This window comes from Strix aluco, chromosome 7, assembly GCF_031877795.1.
Source record: "Strix aluco isolate bStrAlu1 chromosome 7, bStrAlu1.hap1, whole genome shotgun sequence".
In the NCBI taxonomy this organism is placed as follows: Eukaryota; Metazoa; Chordata; class Aves; order Strigiformes; family Strigidae; genus Strix; species Strix aluco.
The window spans coordinates 34,105,983-34,128,422 of NC_133937.1; the positions used below are offsets into that span (position 1 = coordinate 34,105,983).

Sequence of the window (22,440 nt, forward strand, 5' to 3'; positions counted from 1 at the left end):
ATTTATAGGACCGGAGAATTTATGATAGTTCATTTTTAATTCTGTTTAACCAACGTACACCAGGTGCTGAAGGAACGCAAAAGAACTATATATTTTTTCATCTAGAAATTTTTGGAAGGGACCTAATTTGTCGACAATGCAAATTCATAAAATCTGTTTCATGGGTACGTGGTTAATCAGAGTTCGGGGCTCTGCAATGCAGGAAATCGTGTTGATTCTGACTGAGAAAGGGCCTGTTTTTCTAGTGGGTCTTCTTAGAGCTGGAAGGCAAGTTTGACCTCAGACATGTCCACCATGTGCTCCTGCAGGAAGGAGAGAGATGTGAGAGGCCACATGGCTGAACTGTTGGCGAAGGCCAGAGGATGCTTACCTCCTTTTCAGACAACGGGCCAGAATGTGTCACTTATGTCATCCTGTATTTTTTTCCTTTTTTCTTTCTATTTCAGCAGCACAAAAGCTGTGCAGGAGGTATTTGAGAACCTCAGCACAATAACAGCAGGAAGATGCTGAATATCTTTCAGAGGAAAAGAAGAACATGCATTTCCTCTGCTACCCACTGTCCCCCTAGCTTCCCTTACCTGCATCACTCAAATAAGGATTCAAACCATTAGGAGAAAAGTCTTCATATTACAGAAGATTTTTCTGCTTTCTCCTGAAATGGCCTCTGTGTTATTTTTTGTAGCTTCCTTATTTTCCATCAGTGCATTTCCCTTCTTCACTGATTTCTTGCATCAGTCTATTCATTAGATAGGAGGATGTAAAATAGAATTAAAAAATAAAGCAAAAATAAGGATCTGTTCCCAAAGCCAGTGAAAACAATGGGAGTCAAAGAAACTGGCATTGACAAAACATTTTATTTTCCTCAGGAGAGTAAGAATTGTCCTAGCCAAAGTTTTATAGAACAAAGATTTTAGTAATACGTCCAACACAGCAAAACATAAATTGACATCACATTTAGGTTCTTCCTTCCTTGATAATAGTGACACTCACCTCAGATTATATTTGATGAGTACAGTGACAGTCATCATTATTGTATTAACGGCATACAGCATGGTCTTTAATCTTCCTATGGGATTTTAGGCTGACTACTGTACATATAGTTTCTGACTGCTGAAAGCTGAGGGTAACCCCTAAAAAAGATACAATCTCTTTTTTTTTTTAGCTTTGGAAATTACAAACAGAAGAGCCTGTGATGTAGAGACACACACAGAAGGAAATGATCTGAGAGAGGAGACTTTAATAAGCTAAATAGGTTCAGTGTAATGTACATTCATGTCTTCATTAATTTAGGGGATGATTTTCAGAAGAGAAAGCCTCTTTTCCCCTGGTGTAGGCAAAATGCAGCTAAACTCACCCCCTGCTGATTTGCTGTGGGTAAAATCATCTAGAAATCACTTAATCTGAAAGCAAAAATCCTCTTAGGTATTTTCCCAAAGACTTCCTTGAATAGACTAAGCGTAAGCAATCGTATATGGAAGATAACGGTTTAGCTGAAGATTTTCCTACAGCACAGTCCCTGCATTGCCTCTCTTCCCCTCAGCTGCAAACGATGGCTCTCCCTCCTCTAGCTTTGAGGAGGGAGCACTAGGGGTCTGTGTCCCGAGAGGCTTACAGCTGGAATTCAGATATAATAATAACTCAAGTTAGAGGAAATCTCATGAGAGGGAGCCGTCACATGGGGTCACATCAATGAAAAAGCAGCTCTCAAGAACTGGACACATCTCAGGATATTGGTGCCAAAACACCACACATGAGGAGCTGACTAAATGGCAAGAACATCTCTGCCTCCATCCTGTCTTCTCCATGGCGCTCATTCATCAATAGAGAGCCAGCTTCTCCCACGGCCTGCAGAAAGACAGGCAGGGAGTGAACAAGAGCTCCAGCCTAACACATCACCCTCAGCGTCCTGCGTGCAGTGGAAGATGCACTGAAACTACAGAAGGTGATTCGGAGTTGTATAAAGCTCTTAGGTTAAAAAACCCCACATATTCTAGTATGGGAATAATCCACTTTGACTGAGGAAAATTTAATGCAAAGTAACAGTTTGCTCAGATACTTTTATTTTTTTGGAAACTATTGAAATCTGGGGAAATAGCTGCCTCTCCAGTGTATTAGCTTTAGCATAGCTGTTGGTTTTGTCCAGAGGTTGTGGTCAGGAAGATTTCATTTGCAGGTGCTATACCATAGAACTGGAAGGAATCCTCTAGGTAGGGTGCTTCATTCTCCTTATTGTACTTTGAGCACAGAAAATAGACTAAGCCACATGAAATAACTTAAATAAACAGGGCCCTTTATCTCAATGGTAATCTAAGTGCTATGAACTGTATTGCTTAACACCATCCTAACTGTGACCTACTTTCTTATGGGAAGCCTGGTTTCAGAAATGGATTTCAACTTCCCAAGTACCAAATATTGCTCTTGCAATTAAACACTCCTTTTTTTTTTTTTTTTCCCCTCAAGGCTGTTTAAAAGATCCCCTGATTAAAAGGCATCATATTTCAATATTGATTACCCATGCAGCTTGTAACTGATATTACTATTTTGCTTTCTGGTTTTAATAGTATGCTTAACCTCTGCATTTGGAGGCATTTGTTAATGCTTACAACTTTTTATTTGATTGCCATGATCTTTTTTCTGATTTCTTATTCACTGAATGTGACCAAAAATAATTTAACTGTAGTACTGGCCTACAGTGAGATAAAAATATTTTTCTGTGCAATGCATACCCCCGTGATGGTCTTTACTACATGACAATAAGACAAAGACCTTTGGTGGGATGTGATATGGTAATATGAATGAGCTGATTTCTTTTTTGGTCTTGGTTGATCAGGTTAAACCATACTGGGAAAAACTTTTTACCCTTTACTGGCTCATCTGCCTCTGGAAACTCTGCATCTATTGGCAGCAATGTTGGTGCCATGGACTGAGTAGGGAATTAGTATTAGGCTTCAGTAGTGAAAGATGAGACATTCTTTCTCCTCTCCCAGTCTTTAAGTGGTGTTGCTGGTCCAAATCCATTAATGTTTTTGCTACCATCCTCCAGCAATGTGGGAAAACAAAAGACAAAGACTATTCATGTCAACAAGAAATCTGGAAAAAACAAAAACAAAAAAATCAGGCTTTCATAATCAAAGAAATGTCTCTGTCCTTATATAGTATAAAGCAGGAGTGAAAAATGACACATATTTATGATTCCCCAGTAATAAACATTCCTGTAGTCTGAAAAATAACATCAATATACACAGAGATAATTGACATGCCATTTTAACTGTGCATATTTCAACTGAAAAACAAACAGTTTTGAGAACTCACTGAAAAAAACTCCCAATCTGAGGCATACAGAGCACGTGTTCACACTGCCACATGATGGATGCATAATGGTTTCCTCCAGACAGCCAACCTTAAAATATCTTAGACCTTATTGTGTTATTGGTGTTTATAGTTTCTACTGCAGTCAAACCTAAGAGCCCTAGGGCCCCAATTGCGTTGTGGATGGCATAAACAGAGCAAAAAGACCCTGTCCCCCAGATACTGTAATCTAAATGAAACTTTGTCTGTCACCTGCTCTTCCCTCTAGCCTATGGTTTGTGTTTTCTCTAGCCTAAATCTTCAGTGCACAATCTCTCTGAAGTGGAAACAACATGTTTCTAGCCTGTCTGGATGCCACTGGGTTTTGAAGGGTTGTTGAATGAATAAACAACAATACACCAAGTAGAGCTCTATATGTGCTGCTTTTTTTTTTTTTTTTTGCAAATGGACTCCAATGGCTCTTGGAATGTTTACACTGAGATTGTTTTTTTGGAACCCACAGAAATACAAGCCATAATAACCAACAAATTTTATTTTCTGTGCTGTTGTGTAATTCCATTGTAATTCTCTGGAATTCTATTGAAATTCTTCTCGGAGATGCCTCTGTCCTTTGCTGGATCTGGCCAAGGAATTGAATGTGGGCTAGTGAGGAGCCTTAATAAGGTGGTGGAATATGTCCAATGTCCATCCACACTATTGTGATTACAGGCAGCCAGCTTGTTTTTCAATGCTTTTCTTAAAGGCTGTGGCACTGAGTGAACCAGCACTAGAGTCAAGCAGGGCATTAGAAGCCAATACATTTTCTGTTATCTGACTTGAAAAAAATATTTTCTCTGTTTCCTTCTGCCATTGTTTATTTTTAAGGAAATAAAGGTCTAGGTGAGTAGTGATCTTACTACTATGGATCAGTTAGGGTTTAAACTTACCCAATCAATTCTAAAAACTATTTCATTTCCTAGGCAGATCCACCTGAAAACTAAATGATGCCAGCTGTGTTTTAGCACACACTTTAGATCAAAGTTGTATCCTCCCTGCTTTGCACCTTCTCCAGCACTCTGAGGATAGCGGGTGGTTAGAAATCTCCATCATCCATGACCTTCCCTGAGTCCTTTCACTTTTACCTTTGCTCCTTCTCTTCTTCCAGCCTCTCATAGTCTGTATTGTCACCTGTAACTTCTTCCTAGACTCGCCCTGGAAGAAAGCTTCTTCCAGTGGACATCTTCTCTTTGAGAGTATAATTAGTGATCTGTAATAAAGGTACATCTCCTTCCCTGGACAAGCCTGGATGGCATCACTGTGGCATTGCTGCTCATCTAACACCCGTGCAACTCCACCTGCCTCCACAAAGCCTTCCCTGGCCCCTGGAGTTGCTGTACGAGGAGGAGGTTGAGCCTCACCTGGCAGTGGAGGTGTACACCCTGTTCCTACCACCCCGCTTTCACCTAGCTACTCCAGGCAGTGGCTGCTTAACTCAAAACCTCACCGCTCCTCCCTGAGCAGGGCTGGGAACCCCACCGCCACTGCTCTCCTCTTGGTGTGGCTCGAGCACTCAGGCGCTGCAGTGAGGTACACTCCTTTAAAAATGTGACTCAGGCACGTCTTAACCAAGTACCTGAAAAATCAAGGCACTCTTACTAATTCTAACCTGAGGCTAGTGCTTGCAATTGTTACAGACTGTGAACCGGTTGCAAGTTAGTCCCCTTGGCTAACCTCTTGCATGAAGCCCCAGCCCCACTGCTGGCCTGGCCAGCCCCATATCTCAAGCTCTCCCTTGCCCAATTTGTGTGGCAAACTTCAGCCTAAGTAGCACTGCCCTGATTTTTGCTGCCCAGTTCTGCCCCTGCCCAGTCTGTCTTTTAGTAAAACTGCCTACGAGTCGTGCAAACCCACAAAAGTCTGCTGCGTTTCTTCACCCAACCCTGCCATGATCAATTGTTTCAGCCGCTCTGAGATTTCTGCAGAACGTGTGCCAGTTTTATTTCCAAGAATGCAACATCACCAACATTTTTCAATTATTCAGATAGGTTTTAGCCTGTCATCGTCTCCATCTCACTGGAAGGAATTATGCATGCTTGCCCTACCTCTGATCTCACTGACACTAATGTGATGACATTGACTCTGCAGAGGTTACTTCCAATTTCAGCAGGAAGGAGACAGCAGGATCCGTCCTTAGCATGCTGCCTCTCCTGCCATGTGGAGCAACGCTGAGCTTCTCAGTGCATCTGGTTTCAAAATAAACCCTCTACAACAGACAAATATGTTAAACCTTTGAAAGCCTCATTTCCAGGTTTCAACAACATTCTCTTCAGAAACAAGCGCTTAATGGAGTTCATTTAAGGTTGTTTAAGCCACAACTTGCTGTCAGCACTATTTACCACTTCAGTGGCTCGGCTAGAGCCTCAGCTGTTGTAAGCCAGTTCAGCGCTAATAACGGAGTCCTCCTGATTTACATCAGCTGAAAATCTGACCGAGCTTCTGCCAGGCTGACAGCCTTCCTCTGCTGGGTTCCAGTAGCTGTTTATACACTCACTCAGTGCAGACAGTAGTAAAAGCAGTTTTTCTTCTGACACTCCTGTCTGTGCCCTATTTTTAATGTAAGACCAAACAAGCGTGGCAGATGTTCCAGCGTGGTGTCCTCTATTGACTGGGCACTTCGGCCGGGCAGACGCCAGGATTCGCTTTCACAACCCCAGAGCGCAGCTGGATCAGTTCATCAGCGGTTCCTTATACTCTTCTTTCAGGGGCAGGATTCAGGGTATTTTCTCCTCAGTCCTGGTGTCTCCTTTGGGAACTGATAGAAGCAAATCTCTTCATCTCACTGCAGTCCCCCGCTCCGTCTGCACTCCTCTGAACTCAGAGGAGAGACCTTCCTGTTTTCCAACCATGACTTTTTAATTCTCTCTGCTTTTTTCCAGGCAGAACAGCTCAGCTCCTTTACAGCCATTGGGCTTCTTACCTGTTGCTGCTCTAATTCGTACTCCTGCCCCTTTTTGACTCCTCTAAACAAAACTTCCACAAACCCAACTTAAAGTGCCATAAATCTTCCTAAAGCCACGCACTGACCCATTTCCAGTTATGCAGGTTAAGATTATCAACATTTTTTACTTCAAGCCATTTATCGTCTTCCAGGGCTCTGCACTGGTTAATGCTGTATCTGGAGCCCGTGGAAACCATACCATCAACTCACACAGCCAAAGCCCTGCAAAATGGCAGCCATCTGCTTCATGGTAAACTGGCAACACAACAGTAACTTTCAGTTAGCTGAGAAGTGGATGATTTTAACGAATAAAACCACGATGCCTTCTGTCTTTTATTTCAATAGTAAATTTAATTTTATTATCTTTCCCCCAATTTGCCACAGAATTTTGCTGAGAGCTATCATGACTGCATTGCAACAGAGGAGGTTTTGATCCTCCGAGTTATTAAATTGATAAAATTGCAGTTTTTACCTCCTGCAGAAGCCCAGCCTTTTTAACAGCTGGAAACAACCGATTGCAGTCAGATCCAGACATCCTAGTTTGAACTGTCAATGGAATGCCAACTTCCATAGCCCATCCCCATTAGTTACTAGGTGGAGAATGGTGGCATCACCCAATGAGTCACACTGAGGGACTGGGCTAGAGAAGAGGGCACTGGGAGCTTGGGGACATACATCACACCAGTGGCCCTGGGGACATCGGTGGAGCTGTCGTTTGGGAGAGAGAGATAATAACTTGCTTGGGGGCTCACTCAGCTCTTGGGGTGGAGAAACCAGGATGCAAAGGGGTGCAGGGACTTGTCAATCTACCATGTGGCCCCAAAACAAAATGTTGAGAGGCAATTTTCAAGATTGCCAGCACTGAAGTGTTTTAAAGAGAGAAGAGTCAAGTCACCAAACGCATGGGACTAGCTTAATAATAAAAGCACCATGTTTAGGGATCTGTCTTGATTTCCCTTCTGAACTTGAAAGCTTAGTGTTATTTTTACCATATTTTAAAGATACTTTTCTCAAAAAAATGCTCGAAAAACAAAAATCTGGTATTTTTCTCCTTATTACAGGCTTTCAGCAGCTGGACCATTAAAGGAAAGTGTTATATAGGGCATGAAAAAATTGTGAGAGCTGACAACAAGAAATCTTGCTTAAGAGAGAGCTATTCCTACCAGAACATTTGTAATTTCTGAATTTAATCTTAATGTACAGATTTTACATTTTTGTGTCTTTATGAACTAATTTTAAAGGGCATATCAGGATATTATGCTCCAGCACTGTATGTTAATGGTTTCCTGCCTCCCTCCAGGAAAAATGGAATATTTCTTCTCTGAGCTTTTCACACACTCTTCTGCCAAGTCAAAGCAGAAAGGAAAAACTGTGTACAATATTTTATTAGGCCAAATGTCAATTTGTTTTTCTGAAATCTTTACCAATCTTCCTGGCATTTTATATTCAAACAGAGAAAGAAAGAAAAAAAAAAAAAAAGGAGAAAAACAATAAGGCTTTCATTTCATGCAGCACTGCCTGAGACATCCAACAGCCCATGATACATAGAGCCACATTTCTTTCATATGTAGGAAAGGGAGCAGTTAAACACACTAGAGGAGGTGGATAGTATCTGAGTACAAAGGAAAAGGATGGAATCACTTCGTATTTGTGAGCCTTTTAAATCAGTTTTCATTATTCTCTGCTGAGCCTGGCTAAAGACAGCATACCTCCCATTTTGTTGGACCTTGGTCTTGCCCGCAAAAGACAAGTTTTTTCCACATGTAAAAAAGATTTCTGTTTCCACTCCACTCGGAAAACTTCCCACATTTCCAGCTCAGTTCGCTGTTGTTTCACTAGACAACACAGCACTGATGTAAACTGAACTTTTTTGCATATCATCAGCATCGTTTGGTACTTAATATATGAAACACATCAGCGCAGATGCCCTGGTCAGCCAGGAAAGCCCGACTAGGTCAGGTATGATGTCTAACATAAGAGTTTGCAATCTTTGTTTTCATCCAATGCAGGAGCCACTGAGAGATGCTCTTGAATCCCAGCCTCCCACAGCAACTCTCCTGGCCATGTCCTTGCGTTAAATCTGGGCATCCCAAACATGCGCCTCTGCCCCTCATACATCTTTGCCGCACCCCAGTGAACTCCAGTACACACAAAGCAGGGGCAGAGCCCTGCTTGGATGGCTGGAGGTGCAGAGCCGCTCCATGTGTGCCCGTGTGCCTCTGGGATTCAGCCGTTGGCTCCAAGGAAAATACTTCCTGTCTGTCCAGGGAGTCCCTTCCATAAAGGAGAGACAGAAAGAGTTTTGCTTTTCTGCTTCCTGAGGGCTGTGGAGAGACTCCAATAAGCCATACTCCTAAGCATTTGAAGCAAGAACTAGTTTTTAATCCAGATTTGTTTTTGTCAGGGACAGCTCTGTACCCACAATTACCTGCCAACAAGATTTTTGTGACCTTAAGAGTAGGTCCAGCAGGGCTCAGGGGTATCAACTGCACATTTAAATTACTTCTATGAGTTGGAACTCTTTTATATTTTCAATCCCACAATTTTTAAGCACAAAAAGGAGCCTGGGTTTTACTTAAAAGGTCTTTACTCCAACGGCTCAGTGTGCTAGTAGCCTCTGGGATGACTTCTGTCCCCTGACCTTAGCCCATGACAGGGATGTGTCTGGGAAACAGAATTCATCCTGTTTCACCCTGAGCATGACACAGGTTTTTTGCATTAATGCCACGCCCAGAACAGTGGATTCTCCCCAAAGCCACATTGGCAATGGGCTATTAGCATCAGCTGACCTGAAAATATTTTTCTGTTACTACCAAACCCAACTGCCATCTTCCTGTTGGACTGTGAATTGCTGCTGCTGTAGCAGTTGTTGTTTCCTCCGTCCCCGGAAAACGGAGCCTCGCTGCTTTGACTCTTGGTATTGATTTCCCCTGCTGCTGAGAGGACACTGAGGTATGTCAGGGACAGCACAATAAAACAGGACAGCAGCTGGCATATCTATTCACATGCCCATATGTTATTCCTCCAGATGCATAGGAGCATTTCCTCCATTCAGCTCCAGTGAAATGTCTACAGGGCTCTTGCACTGAAATCCCAAAGAAAACTGCCCTCCTGGATCATCTTCTTAATTTTTTTGCAAGGCTGTACAAACAACTCATCAGAGGGAAGTAAGAGGTACTTGAAAGTAAGAGATTCACCCAAGAGTACAGAGAAAGTCAGTAGCAGAGCCCACATGCTGGCTTGAAAACTCCTTTAACTATTTTACTATTTGCATAATATCATATATTAATGATTACTTAGGAAGAAGTTTATAAGTGTTAATATTCATCCAGTTAATACAAAAATAATCATTCCTTCAAGCAATGCAGTTAGCTTGATAATGTTAAGGGCTTCCTAAGACTGACTGTCAGCATCCATAAATCTATAAAACCCCTAAGTTTACCGAGGCTCACATGCCAGGGCTGCTGCATGGTGTTATCATGTCACTGTAGCAGTCCTCATTCTGCCGTAACATCTATTTCTTCATCACTGCTGCCTCCCCCTTCCCCCTGCCCATCTAAAAGTGACAACCCATGCTAGGTCCCTAAAGACCTTGTCTAAAATCAACCTGGAGGGAGGGCAGAGGCAGACACCCCTGTGCAAGTGCATTTTACTCGATAGCACAGAGGACATTTCACCAGCTTGTCAGGAGAATCCACTGACCCAGAGGACCAAATGTCATTGCAGAAGGAAGTTTTTCAAAGTACTAGAAGGAATATACATCAATGACACCTCAAGTAAGAATTCACAACTTTTCCTTTGAAATATCACAAAAACGTGTCCAAAGGGTGAGATGCTCTACCCTTCTTGAAAGATTTCACTTAAAAGTACAACTTTCAACAAAGAGCTTTTTGCTCAGCTCAGATCTTTTCCATCTGGTGTGGTCTGTGCAGGATCTGTTAATATTTCAACCTTCTTGGCTATTAGCCCACTAAAGTGATCTGGCTAGAATAAAAGAAAATGGTGAGATTACATTTTCCCCTTCTGGCATCCTCACACTCTTCTATTTTTTAGTAATAATCCTGTTTACAGCAGAGAGGTTCCTAAGGAGATACTGTATGTTAGACATAGCTAAGAAATTAGCCATAGGCAAAAAATTGCCTTGAAATGTATTTCAGCAGAAACATACGTTTTACTGAACTCAAGAGCTTCTCAAAAAATACCTGCTTTCCTCTACTTGTTGCGGGGGGGGGAATCACTTTGGGGGAAAAAATTTCAGCTAAAATATTTTTTGTTTTTTGCTAAAAAAATCTGGAATTGGCCAAAAGGAAAATATATTTTCAATGGAATGTCATTGAGCTCTCCTGTACATGGATAAGTAATAAAAGGATGGCACATGGCCCAAACAGTGTGCAATCAAAGTGATCTTTAGGCATTTTTAAAGCCTTAGCTACCACAGAAGTCGGTGTTGATTCAAGCTCCCTTTTATCTTTTCTTTTTTCTCTGCCTTCAGCCCCCAGCTAAAGGATTATCATGGATGATTCAGGGTAGAGGAAGGAAAGGTACAGCTCACTGGGTTTTGGCAGTGGCCTCAATCGTTGCCCCAAGAAGAGCTTTTCTGGAATGTCACATTCCTGCAGGAGATTAAGAACAACCAGGCAGGAGATGAGGTCGAGCCCCTGCCTTCTCCTCGAGACTTCAAGGCTCACATAAAGGCTTGCAGTCTTCATTCTGTCTTCTGCAAAGATACCAGCTTTGGGTCTGAGTTCAGATGTGGACCTCTCCGAGATCTGGAAACGTAAGGATCCTGTGTTTTGATTGGGTGTCCCTCTGTTTAAAACCTGTCACTGCCTTTGGTAAATTGTGAGCAACGTATATTTTATAAACTAGAGGGAATCATGAAGCTATTCAGTACCTTTCACCAGAGGCTCTCAAAGTACTTCACAAATAGCCAAGTTTTACAATAACTTCATATTCCAGGTTTTCCAGATAGTAGGAAAGCTGACATCCAAGTGGCTTTCCTGCAGTCACACAACAGAACTGCACCAATTTATGAACAGAACTTGTAAGTCCCAATTCCAGCTCTAGTGTCATCTCTCAAACAAGATCTGTTATTTTTACACTTCTTATTCATCCAAAGTTCCCATCATTGCTATCCAGAGATAGACATGATCATTTACGCAACTGCACTTTTTTTCCTCAAAACTTCTCCCCCTCTTTAACATGAGTAAATAAAATGCATAAATTTGAATCAGAGGAGAAGCTGTGCCAGGGCAACAAGGAGCAACAGGTTCAAACACCAACTGCACATATCAAATCAGCATTAGCTGCTCCTGAGCTGGAGCATTGACTTTCAGAGTTCCCTTGGAGGCCACTCACCTGCAGGCACTCGCCTCCTTCCTATGCAATATAAATATATAGGTATGTATACCTATATGCATTTGGTTATTTTTATCACTAACTGCCTCAGGGTACTTGCTGAGTGATGGCTACTGCCGTGCTGATGGTAAAGCTGAGAAGAAGAAGAGCAGCAGGAACAGTGGAAAGCAATAAGTTGGAAAAACTGGAGACAAATCCACTCCTGGTCAAAGCAGATGTAATTTGGAGTGAGAGGAGCAAAGCTGAGCCCTTTCACAGCAAAGTCATTTTGTTGTTGTTGTTGTTGTTTGGGTGGTGTCCTGAATTCCTGGCCTGCTGTGGCAAAATGAGGCCCAAGGCCAAATACTTATTAATAATACTTATTAATTAATAATAACAATAGTTCTAGTGGAAAATTTCAGGTCCCATACTCACAATTCACTGCCAAGATAGTCACTTCCCAAACTTGCTTCTAAAACTGGAAACAAACAGGCCCCTTCTAAAGGCAATAAACAGCATTTTAATTGGACTAAAACTTATAAATCTGTCAGCAACTAGTTACTCTGGCTCCCTTGTGTGATCAAGACCCTTCTGGTCTTTCCCAGAAGGTAATGATGTGATCTGATGTCATCACAACAAAGGTGTGATCGAACAAGGTGGCTCAGCACTGGGCTGCTGGGACCAAAATGCCCAACTGGGCATGCTGGAGGGAGTGTGGTCCTCCAGCCTGGGGTGGGCATCATCAACGGGGCAGGAGGGAGAGACTTGTGCTGCAGACCTCTGTCTGTGTGTGGCCCGTGAATACATCAACATGAACTAATACCCTAGGTACCTCTCAAATCAGGGCCACGTGAAATGCATATTACAGTGCATTTTCCTTAGCTAAACCAGCACATTTTCATCTCTATTTTTTGTGTGATGGAAGACTTTTAAAGTAGTTCTCACTTGGCTCAAAGAGGTGCCAAGTATTAACGTCATGATGCAGGAGATCCCATCCAGAGAATGGGTAGTGATGCCCTGGTAGCATCTCCCCTGACATGAACCTGCTTGTAGGAAAAAAGACCAAATAAATAGAGGAGCCAGTATTTCAGATACTCTGATTATTTTGGAGGAAAGAGGTGGATAGCAGCCTTGTGGCAAAGGGCAGGACCTGGACCTTCAGGATTTTATCTGCTTCAAGAGGAAATCATGCCCTGATCCCTAACGGGGAATGTGTGATGGACAGAGATGTGTCCCAGGTGACACAGGGCTGCCTCTGAGATCTTGGGCTTAGATGACCTCCTGGGACCCAAATGGCCTTAATGTGTCATCCAGAAGAAACAAAACTACAACAGAGGCAAAATCAGCCCTGTGGTCAGCAAGTGGGGGAATGAGGATAGGACACACAGGTGACCACATTTCTTCCTGACCTCTCATGTAAGGCTAGATTCAGGGTGAAAAATAAAAATATCTCACTTTGAAAAAGGGCTTGAGGAGAGGGAAAGAGCTATTTTTAGTAGCACCTTGAGAAAAAAAAATCATAAAAGCTTGCAGAAGGTTATTATTAAGTGAAAAATACAAGATGCTCACATTGCAAGAACAGGGAGTGCTTCCCTCATGAGGAGGACATGAACCTCTTATGGACAGAGTTTCTGAAACTGTGAGAATAATCCCCTGGTCCCAGAGGACCTGCAGATGGTCTGCAGATGGTCCACATTGTCACATGCGGCACCTTCATTCACCACGATGGCAATAATCTCCTTGGAGATATCTGCCCAGTTCTCCACCGCAATGGTGGGGGCTTACAGGGAGCATGAGCATCATCACTGCCTTGAGTAGGGAAATCCTAATGGATTTTGGAAACAGGTGAGTGGTGACCAGTATCACCCAGTATCATCCACTATCACCCAGAAGCACCTTCTGGACACCCAAAGTACCAAGACTTGAGGCACAGATGCGGTGGGGCTGAACAGGGCAAGCCTTCCTTGTTCCATTCCCTCTCACAGGTGTCTTGGGTAGGACTTCGGAGGTTTCTTGTCCCCAGTAGCAGAGGGTGTGATCACGTCCCAAATAGGGTGAGCATTTCACATAAACAGGGAACGTGACAAATGAGAGTCGACATAGCAATAGCTGTTCAGTGCCACCTAGCCTTCCCCAAATAAATACCAGGAATCAGCAACAAATACATATTAGAAATATATACACACACACAGCCCCCATACATATACACTCACTAAACATATATAATGCTATCTCCCCTAAGAAGAAATTGCTGGCAGCCTTTCAGCAAGCTATCCTTAACTGCTAGCGATAAGCAGGTACTGCCTTTCTTGAGGAGCGTGGCACTTTGTAAGTATGTCCAAGCTGTTCCTGTAGGGTGATTCCTCTTAAAATCCTTCAGATGCCTTTCTACCTGGACAAAATATCACCACAAACTTCATATGCTGATGGTAGAGAAGGGTAGTCAATGCAACCATTGTAACAGCTGTGGTGATTTTAGCTCTAGAAATCCAGAACTGTCTACTTAAAATCAAAAGTCTGGCTTAAACAATCATGAGATTTTAAAAGAAATCATACATTCAAGACTTTCTTCTTTTTTGTTTTGTTCTGGTTTTGGACTTACTTGCACATCTGCAAGTATTTTTTCTATTTTTTCTGCTACTGTGACCATTAGTGCAGTTTCCAAAAGCTGAGTTTCCTAAATACAAAAAAAGAGGAGCGTAATATTGTCATTCCCTCCCATCCCTCTCAGACCTTTATTAAAAAAAATCTAGTATCCAACCTAGGAGACCTGGGATAAAATCCAAAGCCAGCAACATTGCAGTCTTCCTTTGGATGGCAGTGAGCACCCCAAGAAGCCACTCAGTCCACTGTATGATGGATTAGGACGACACTCCCTGTGGAAAACCTAAAGGAAGAGAAATCAGAGCAGGACATGCTGGGAAAGACCTTCGAGAGGAGACTTCCCCTCCCCGCCAATCCATTAAAGAGTCTTTTTTTTTTTCCTATTCCTATCTGAGGAATGGGAGGAGGCAGGGCAGGGGCAGAGCTTGCTCTGTGGCTGCTCCAGGCCCCACCAAGGTGTCAGGGTTTCCAGGACAGCCCCACTGCTGCTTCCCGGGAGAGGGGCTGCTCCAGAGGTGCAAGAGCTCCTCGTGGGCTGCAAGAGCTCAAGTGGGGGATACATGTGAGGGCTGGTGATTCAGGTGATGGGGAGAAGAATAGCCAGGCCATCTCTGTGCCTGGATCTCAGGAAGGGTGGGTGTGTGTCTGTGGGTGGATGAATTGTTCAGCCTTTAAAACACAGACCTGAAGAGAGGAGAGAATAACCCCTTTCTACTAGAGCAAAACTGGGAAAAATCATCGTAGTCTCCAGAACACTAGAAATAATCAGCAGTAGCTACAAATCCCTGCTACTGTTTGCATTTTACTAACTTTTTATTGCTTGAAAGAAAAAAAATCTCTCAAGGTGCAGGAGGAGACAGCCCTTCTCGTGCTTTCCAGCAGGTATGCAGCATAACCAGTCACAACCCCGGGACGAGCTTTGGGGTGACTGGGTAACCTCCACCAACCTGCAAAGCTGATCCCTAGCTGCAGATGTGCTTAATGCCTGGCTCAGAAGAAAAATCAAAACAAATTTCAGCAGCGTGCCTGTGAAAACAACTGATTCTCTGGAGTGTTAAAATACTCTGTATTTATAAACAAAAGAGAGTTTTAGTTTTTCTTGTCCTAGAAAAACACACTGGAACATTTCACCACTGTTTTCTTTCACTTTAATTAGCAAGGAAAGGGGAAACGTCAAAGAGCAATTATACAAAATATCTACTGTGCTGATTAGGGATTTCTTTTCTGTGGCATGGAGGAGGCAGCTTGAAGTTCACATTGAATGTCTCTTCCCCTCTAATGAGATATGCCTTATCCAATCCAGAAAGGTACAATTGACTCAGAAAAAAATACAGCTGCTTTCTCAGGGGAAAAAAAAAAAGAGGGGAGAAAAGAAGAATTTATGTTAAAAGGTGAAGTATGAAGGGCTGATCCTGCAGACCCTGAGTATGAACTTGATTCAAAAGAAACATCCTGGTCAGCTCCAGAACTTTAAACAAGCCCACAGCCTAACAAAGCCCAATCCTGGCCCCAAACACTTGTGGGATCCAGCCTGAAACCAACTCTCCGTCCCCCTGGAAGGGCTGTGCCCATTTGCCTCCCCTTGCCCAGGTGATGGTTTGTTTGGGGACAGGGAAATCAAAGGATGAGGAGCCTGGGGGTCAGGCGGGGGGGCTTAAAAGCACCCCCAAAGGCCACCACCACTGTGGGGTGTGCTCTCTGGGGGCTGTGGAGCTGGGGTTGGTTCTGGCTGATCAGCCAGCCCCAGCCAGACCTTGGCCACCCCACTGCCCATGGGGATGTTTGTGCTCAGGGGCTGCCTGCTTCGCACCACACCCCGGCCTTACAGCTCATTTATGTTACATCGGGGTGTTTTGGGGGTTTTTTCCACGACATTTGTTATTATTTGCGTTTGAAGAGGCAGGGCACCCCCATCCTTCCCTTGCTCCCCCTCCTCTCCGTGCAACCCGGGGGTGGGCAGAGGGTCCCGCCAGGGCTGGCTGGGCCAGAAACGGGCTGGAGCATGCGCTCCCCCAAATCCCTCCTCAACGTATAGCGGGGTCACTGGGAGAAAAAAAAAAAAAAAAAAAAAAAAAAGAAACAACCCAGGAACATAAATTGGACACAGAAGGGCAGATGCAGACTGAACAGGAAGCGCTGGCCCGAGGCGAAATGAAACAGCTGTTGCCATTGTTCTGCCTTTGCAAACTCCGCACGGCCCGGGCTCCGGGAGCAGATGTTCGCAATTACCGCACATGAAAAGAAGGGCACAGGATTAGGCAAGTGACGAAAAAGCGAGGGGACCGCTAGATTTATCACTGGCGGAGTGAGGCAGCCCCTCTCCGGAGGGCTCCGGCAACCAGCACCGGCCCCGGGACCCACCGGCAAAGTCCTGCCCGGCCCCGGCATCCCCGCCACCCCCCCTCGGGAAGGACCTGGGGATGCTTTTCCCAGGCGGGGTGTTGCAAAGGGGAAGGAGGGGAGCGGCTCCAGTCGCAGGGATCCGCCCCCGGGACCCGGCGGGGAGCCCCCGGGATCCGCTCGAGGCAGGGGCAGCCGGCTCGGTCCCCTCCCGAGGGATCCCACCGGGGCGGGGGGAGCCAGGCTGAGCCTACGGGCACATTTCATCCCCTCCTCTCTTTGCACGAGCAAGAAAAAAAAAAATAAGCAAACGAGACACAAGCTTTACATTCCTCGTGACATTTCTTCGGCTCTTCCATATAATCAGTTGTAAAAAAAAAAAAAAAATCCCTCGCAGATTTCTTTTTGCAAGGAGCAATGAGTATAAGAAAGGTTTGTCAGAAGGTAAAGCATGTGTTTGCCATCTTAGCTCCTGATATGGAAACCATATGCTTAAATACACCACCAAACATACTCAATATAACACTCTTTTTTATTAAAGGTGGTTTTATAAAAGCTATCCACCTTCCATCCACTGGTGACTCCCAAAGAGGTCACATATTCTTCATTGCAACTATCAATACATATTTGGGGTAAATTAAACTCCAAATAGACTGTTTCTGATTATTATTGCAAAGGGAGCAAGAGGCCATCTTATTTTCCCTCACTGATAAATTAAAAGAACTGTAATGGGTGATTTCTGCAACCTGTAAAAGGGCAATACCATCTGTGACTCATTTAGTGTCGCTTTAAAGAAAATTTATTTGATTAATTCGGGCAGAGTATAGAATGAATATAGTTGGGGGGTTTTTTTAACTCTGCTGCTACAGAGAAAGAACCACCAGCAGAAGAAAACCCTGACCTAGAATAAACATTTCAGGAATTAAAAATGTCTGGAGTGTGATTAGGAGTGCAGAGACTGCTGCCTTGCTCTTGAGATAGCTGTGTTTTGCCCTGCCTACAAAAAGACCTCAACATGAGATGGCTGTAACGGGGCCCATGACATAGAAGGAGGAATAGGCCAGAAGCAAGACATGAAAAAATGCAGTACTGAGATTTAGACTGCTCCATCACTCCTCTCTTTTGGAGTCAAAAGGAGCCAACCAGCCATCTCACTGGAGTGACACTTTCAAAGATGCACACAAGATTATTTCCTTCAGGTTGCACAGCCAGGAATAGCACCCTTTTGTCAAATGGGCTGTTAGTTAATGCACCACCTGAAGAAAAAAAAAAACAAAAAAAAAAACACCCAACAAAAGAGGAGGGAGAAAAAAGAGGGAGAAAGGATGGCAATTTCCCATCCTTCAAACCAGGGGTGATGGTAGCAACAGCAATGTTACCACCTTTGTCTGGCCTGAGAAGCAGGAATTGGAGAAAAAGATCAAAAGCAAGCGGAAATCAAAAGGATTAAGATATTGAAATTCTTCTGTTTTGCCACAGGCTGTCACCCTAGCTCCACGTATCGTTCAGCCAGACAGGAATACTCTGTGCAAAGCAAAGAGAAATAGCTCTAGAAGTCCAGAAGTTTGCTCCTCCTGAAATTTAATTGGCCCACAGGTTACCCACAACCTCAACTCCACTGCTTGCAATTCAGAGAATAATATTAAACTGTAATGATAATAAATACTAATAGATTAATCTTTATAAGTGATGCCAAATTCTGCAGGGCCTGGGCTTGGCAGGAATAGTCTGCCTCAGATGTGGAGTATCTAATGACATCTTTACTGTTGCAGGGTTTGCACGTGGCAGACGGAGATGTCGTTTGCGCTTTGACACAGGCTAAGTTACTTACAACTGTTGATATAACCAGAGGCTCACTTTGGGCCAGCCTGGGCCCTGGCCAAACCTTGTTTAAATCAAAGGATGAATTTACCTTAACGTCTCTGGACTGCTTTTCACTCACCCTGGGCAGAGGCAGGAGACAGGCAGTGTTCCAGCCCGCTCAGCTGGGGAGTAAAGCACCAGGGCTGATCTACTGAAATAATGAAGGATCTTTTCCTTGACTTCAGTGAGCCATACAGCAGGACCTTGGCAAGCCTGGTGCTCCGTTTGGTTATTTGTACTTGATGACTCCATACCATTCCTTGTTCCTCTCTTCTGGGTTGTCCTAAAGTCACCTATTTTGTTTTACAGAGGTTGGAGTCAGAGATCTCTGCTCAGTTCTCAAATCTGTAGAGAAGGGTGTTAAAGTGCTTAACCCCTCTGCAATCAATGGGCATTATATACCTGTACTGCTCCAGGGATCTGGGACCAATAGAATTAGGTACCTCTGCGGATCTAGATATTCCTTACAAGCTGTGACTCATCCAATGCATTTTTCTCACCACTAACATCAACCCTGGGACAATCCCATGGTAAGTACTCCATCACCCATGTCTAGCATGTGCCACCTCTTCCTCTGCTGAACTCCTCATGAGTCAGTTGGACTGGATCCCTAAATATACTCAAGTGGCTTACTCCCCTTTGAAGATCTTGGGCAAAGCCACCCTTCCATAAGGAAGGAGGATAAGGATAGTGCCAGTTTCGTAATTTGCTGTGGAAAACATAGACGGACCTTCAAGCTGTAAATGAGGAGAGGAAAGTGTGTGAATTTTTTCAGGGTATTTTGGGAACAAAGCAGTAAGGATTTCTAAAACGTGGTAATGCAATGTTTGCTCTTCTGAGAAAAGGGCAGAAACCTGAAAAAAACTCATCGGGGTATTTTATTGTTGAAATTCTATTTTGTTAAAATACTTCTTATCAAATGTGTTGGTTTTCCTGGTTGATAGTAGCTTAATTTGTGCCTAGTTTACTAACAGCTAGAGACATCCTAACTTATCCAAATATCCTTATTTGACTTAATGGTCAAATCTTCAAAAAACTCTGTCCTTTCTGTAATTAATGCAAAGAAAGATTTGATGATGCCATCGTGCCCTTCAGTTCCTTTTGCCACAGGAAAACTTCAGTGTCAGGCCTGAAGCTGCTCAAACCATTCAGCTATGTTTTTCATACACAGACTGTTCAGGTTTGTTCTCACTGGTTCTTTACTCTGAACTAGTCTAGTTTTGTCAGGTGGATGTTGAGGGATAGGGAGGTGGGATTGTTACTGGACATGTTTCTCTAAACCCAATATTAAAAAAGGGGGTCCACTGGTGCAGGAGAAAACAATACTTTTCATAGTACTCAGCTAATTAGGCTTTTCCAAAGTAGCACTGGAGCTACAGAAAAAAAAAAAAAAAAGGGGGGGGGGGATTAAATTTGACTTTATGGTAAATTACTTTCATTTGGGAACTACGTATAGTTAAGTATGTACATGTTACCAGTACAGGCTTCTGACCTGTAAGACAACTATGATGTGTATTTCTTTGTGCTATTGCATCACACCACACACAGGAAAACCTCCTAATTCTAATTCTTGCCCAGTGCAACCGCCTTTCCCGTGGAAGACTATTGATGACCAAATTTGCAGGTGACATAGCGGCTTGGGGAATTAAGTCTTAGTTTTTCCTTCCTCTTCACCTCTCTCTTCCTTCTTCTATTTGCTTTATTTTGTTTTGTGCTATGTGAGCCTTTAGTCAAATATCCCACATACACACTCATCACTTGGACAGCTTTAAGCACAATACATGGGCATGTCTGGGCACTGCATTAATATATCTTGTTGTTGTCTCTCTGAAGATTATCCTCTGTTACTGGAATTCATAACACCAGCCCTTTGTGTATGTTATGCTTCCATTCTGAAAATGTAATATCACTGCTAATTAAACAGTGTTTTAAGTTGGCTGATAGCTCCTCACAGCATCTAGGAATTAACCTCACCTGGGAGCAAGCTGCTGGTTGAGGCTCAAGTGAAGCTTAGACAAAGGCGGGGAAAGGAAAAGACATCAAAGAACTAGTCACCACCAAAACCTCATCCTCCACAAATTCTAGGTGTGGAAGTGTTTTTCAGCCATAGGGATCCTCCCTCTGCTGGATTTCCAAATAACTATAATCCTCAGAATTCCCTCTTTCACCTCCCCCTGGCCTGATTATCTCATCTTTCTCATTTGAACTTGCTTGTTACGAGCAATATATTCATGTCCTCCATGCTTTATTACCTTGATCCCAAAAAGGTTTAATTTGGTTCAGATGGTGCTAATTTAGCAATGCGGGGCTTAGGGACAGCATTGTCCTGATGATCTGCTTTCACCCGTGAACAAGGTTTTGTTCCCAATCTAAAAGGTCTCCTTGGGATTTGTTTCACGTGTCCTTTCCTGGAGCTCCCTCAGAGACCATGGGTCGATACTGGTGTATGCAGAGGACAGAGTTGTCTTGGTAGCTGACAGTGCTTGAAATTCATGTCAGCTTTGGGAATCTAATGTTCAGCAGCCTCCAGTTATTTTTTTTTCCCACAATTAAATATGTTTCTTAGCAGAAGTCATGGGATAAACAAAGAAATCACAACCCAAATAAGGCTCTCTCTGAGGAGCCTCATGTCAAAATCCAGATACCAAAATCACTAATCATTCTGGCTATAACTTTTAGGATGTTGACAGAGCATATATTCTGTGATAAAGAGTACAGTATGGATATACAGCTGAGATAAGGAGATGATTTAATTCTGAAACAGATAAGAAGGGTAAATTTCAAGGGCTACACAGGGAATTCATCCAACTCTGAGGGTGAAACAATATCACTCCTGAGTATTATTAATGCACCTCAATTCTTTGTTCTCTCTCCTTTTTTCTTTTTTTTTTTTTCCCCACAATTCTTAATAATATGTTTGGAAACTTATTAAAATTACAAATCAAGACTTGGGGTTAAAGGCAACCCTGTCTAACTATCTTATTATTTATAAAAAGATTATCATTAAACATCTTGCAGAGAAATTCTGAACCAGTGCAGAATCTGAAAAAAAAAAAAAAAAAAGTGCAGAAAAAATGGCTAATGTGTCTACTTTTTAATTAAATGTAAATATAATTTGTAAGGCTTATGGGTTTTAAACAGAGAAAATTTACTCTGTGTAATTTCCTTTCTGGTTAACCTTATAGACAGAAGTATAAGTAGGGTTATTCCGAAGAATTTTGTAGCTATTAAGCCAGTTACCACCTCCAGATCCATTGTTGCAGATGACTTCAACGCATCCAAGGTTTCACCTGAAGTTCCTAATTTACAATGACAACACAGTGATTTTAAGCATTAGAAAGAACTTTGTTAAACAGCCTAGTTTACAGCTTGTTTGGAATGTCAGCAGATTTTTCATCTTTATTACTGCAGACAGATAGCAAGGCTCTTATCCGTACATAGCTCATCAGAACGGCTCAAACACGCAAAAGTGAATTCTTGGTTATTTTAATGTGACAAGTAAATATAAACCATTTACAAATACAAAGTCAGAATAAATATGCCTGTCAATACAGCAATGCCTAAATTACTGCCAGCTTAGTATTAAAAGTTCTATCGTGGTTTCTGGTTCAAAGAGTCCCATAAAAATCAGAGTTAATTTAAAACTTAGCCATCCATGGGAATATTTCTCATTCACACAATACAGTCTGTCGAGTGCAGGTCTGTTTATATGTTTCAGCTATGGAGCAATTTTCAATCTCAGTTCAAGAAAGTACCCATATTCAGCCCAGAAAAGTAATTAAGTATGTGCTTAGCTGTGTGCTTTAGTTAGGGATGTGCCCATAACTTGTCATGATTTCACCTGTCACAGCTTTTTGAGCCAGTTACTTCATTATTTGCATTTTTTTTAAAGGCAACTAGTTCCTAACAAGATTGTAATACCAGCTTACAGTAGATCAAATGTTGTGAAACACTACTGATTTACATACCAGATCATGATCCAGCCAATATGAAGGGTCCACTAAGCATCG

The 22,440-nt window shown here is 42.9% G+C and overlaps 1 long non-coding RNA gene across 1 annotated transcript in view; it reads right to left on the reverse strand.

Moving 5' to 3' along the window:
- Positions 1 to 1,220: 1,220 nt before the first annotated feature.
- The window catches only part of LOC141925674 (uncharacterized), a 42,384-nt gene continuing 21,164 nt past the window's right edge, over positions 1,221 to 22,440 (reverse strand). Inside the window, exons 2-3 of the long non-coding RNA XR_012623903.1 lie at positions 14,385 to 14,510; positions 1,221 to 3,090 (exon numbers count right to left, since the gene is read on the reverse strand). This is a non-coding gene — a long non-coding RNA (uncharacterized LOC141925674). The remainder of the gene's footprint in view (positions 3,091 to 14,384; positions 14,511 to 22,440) is intronic.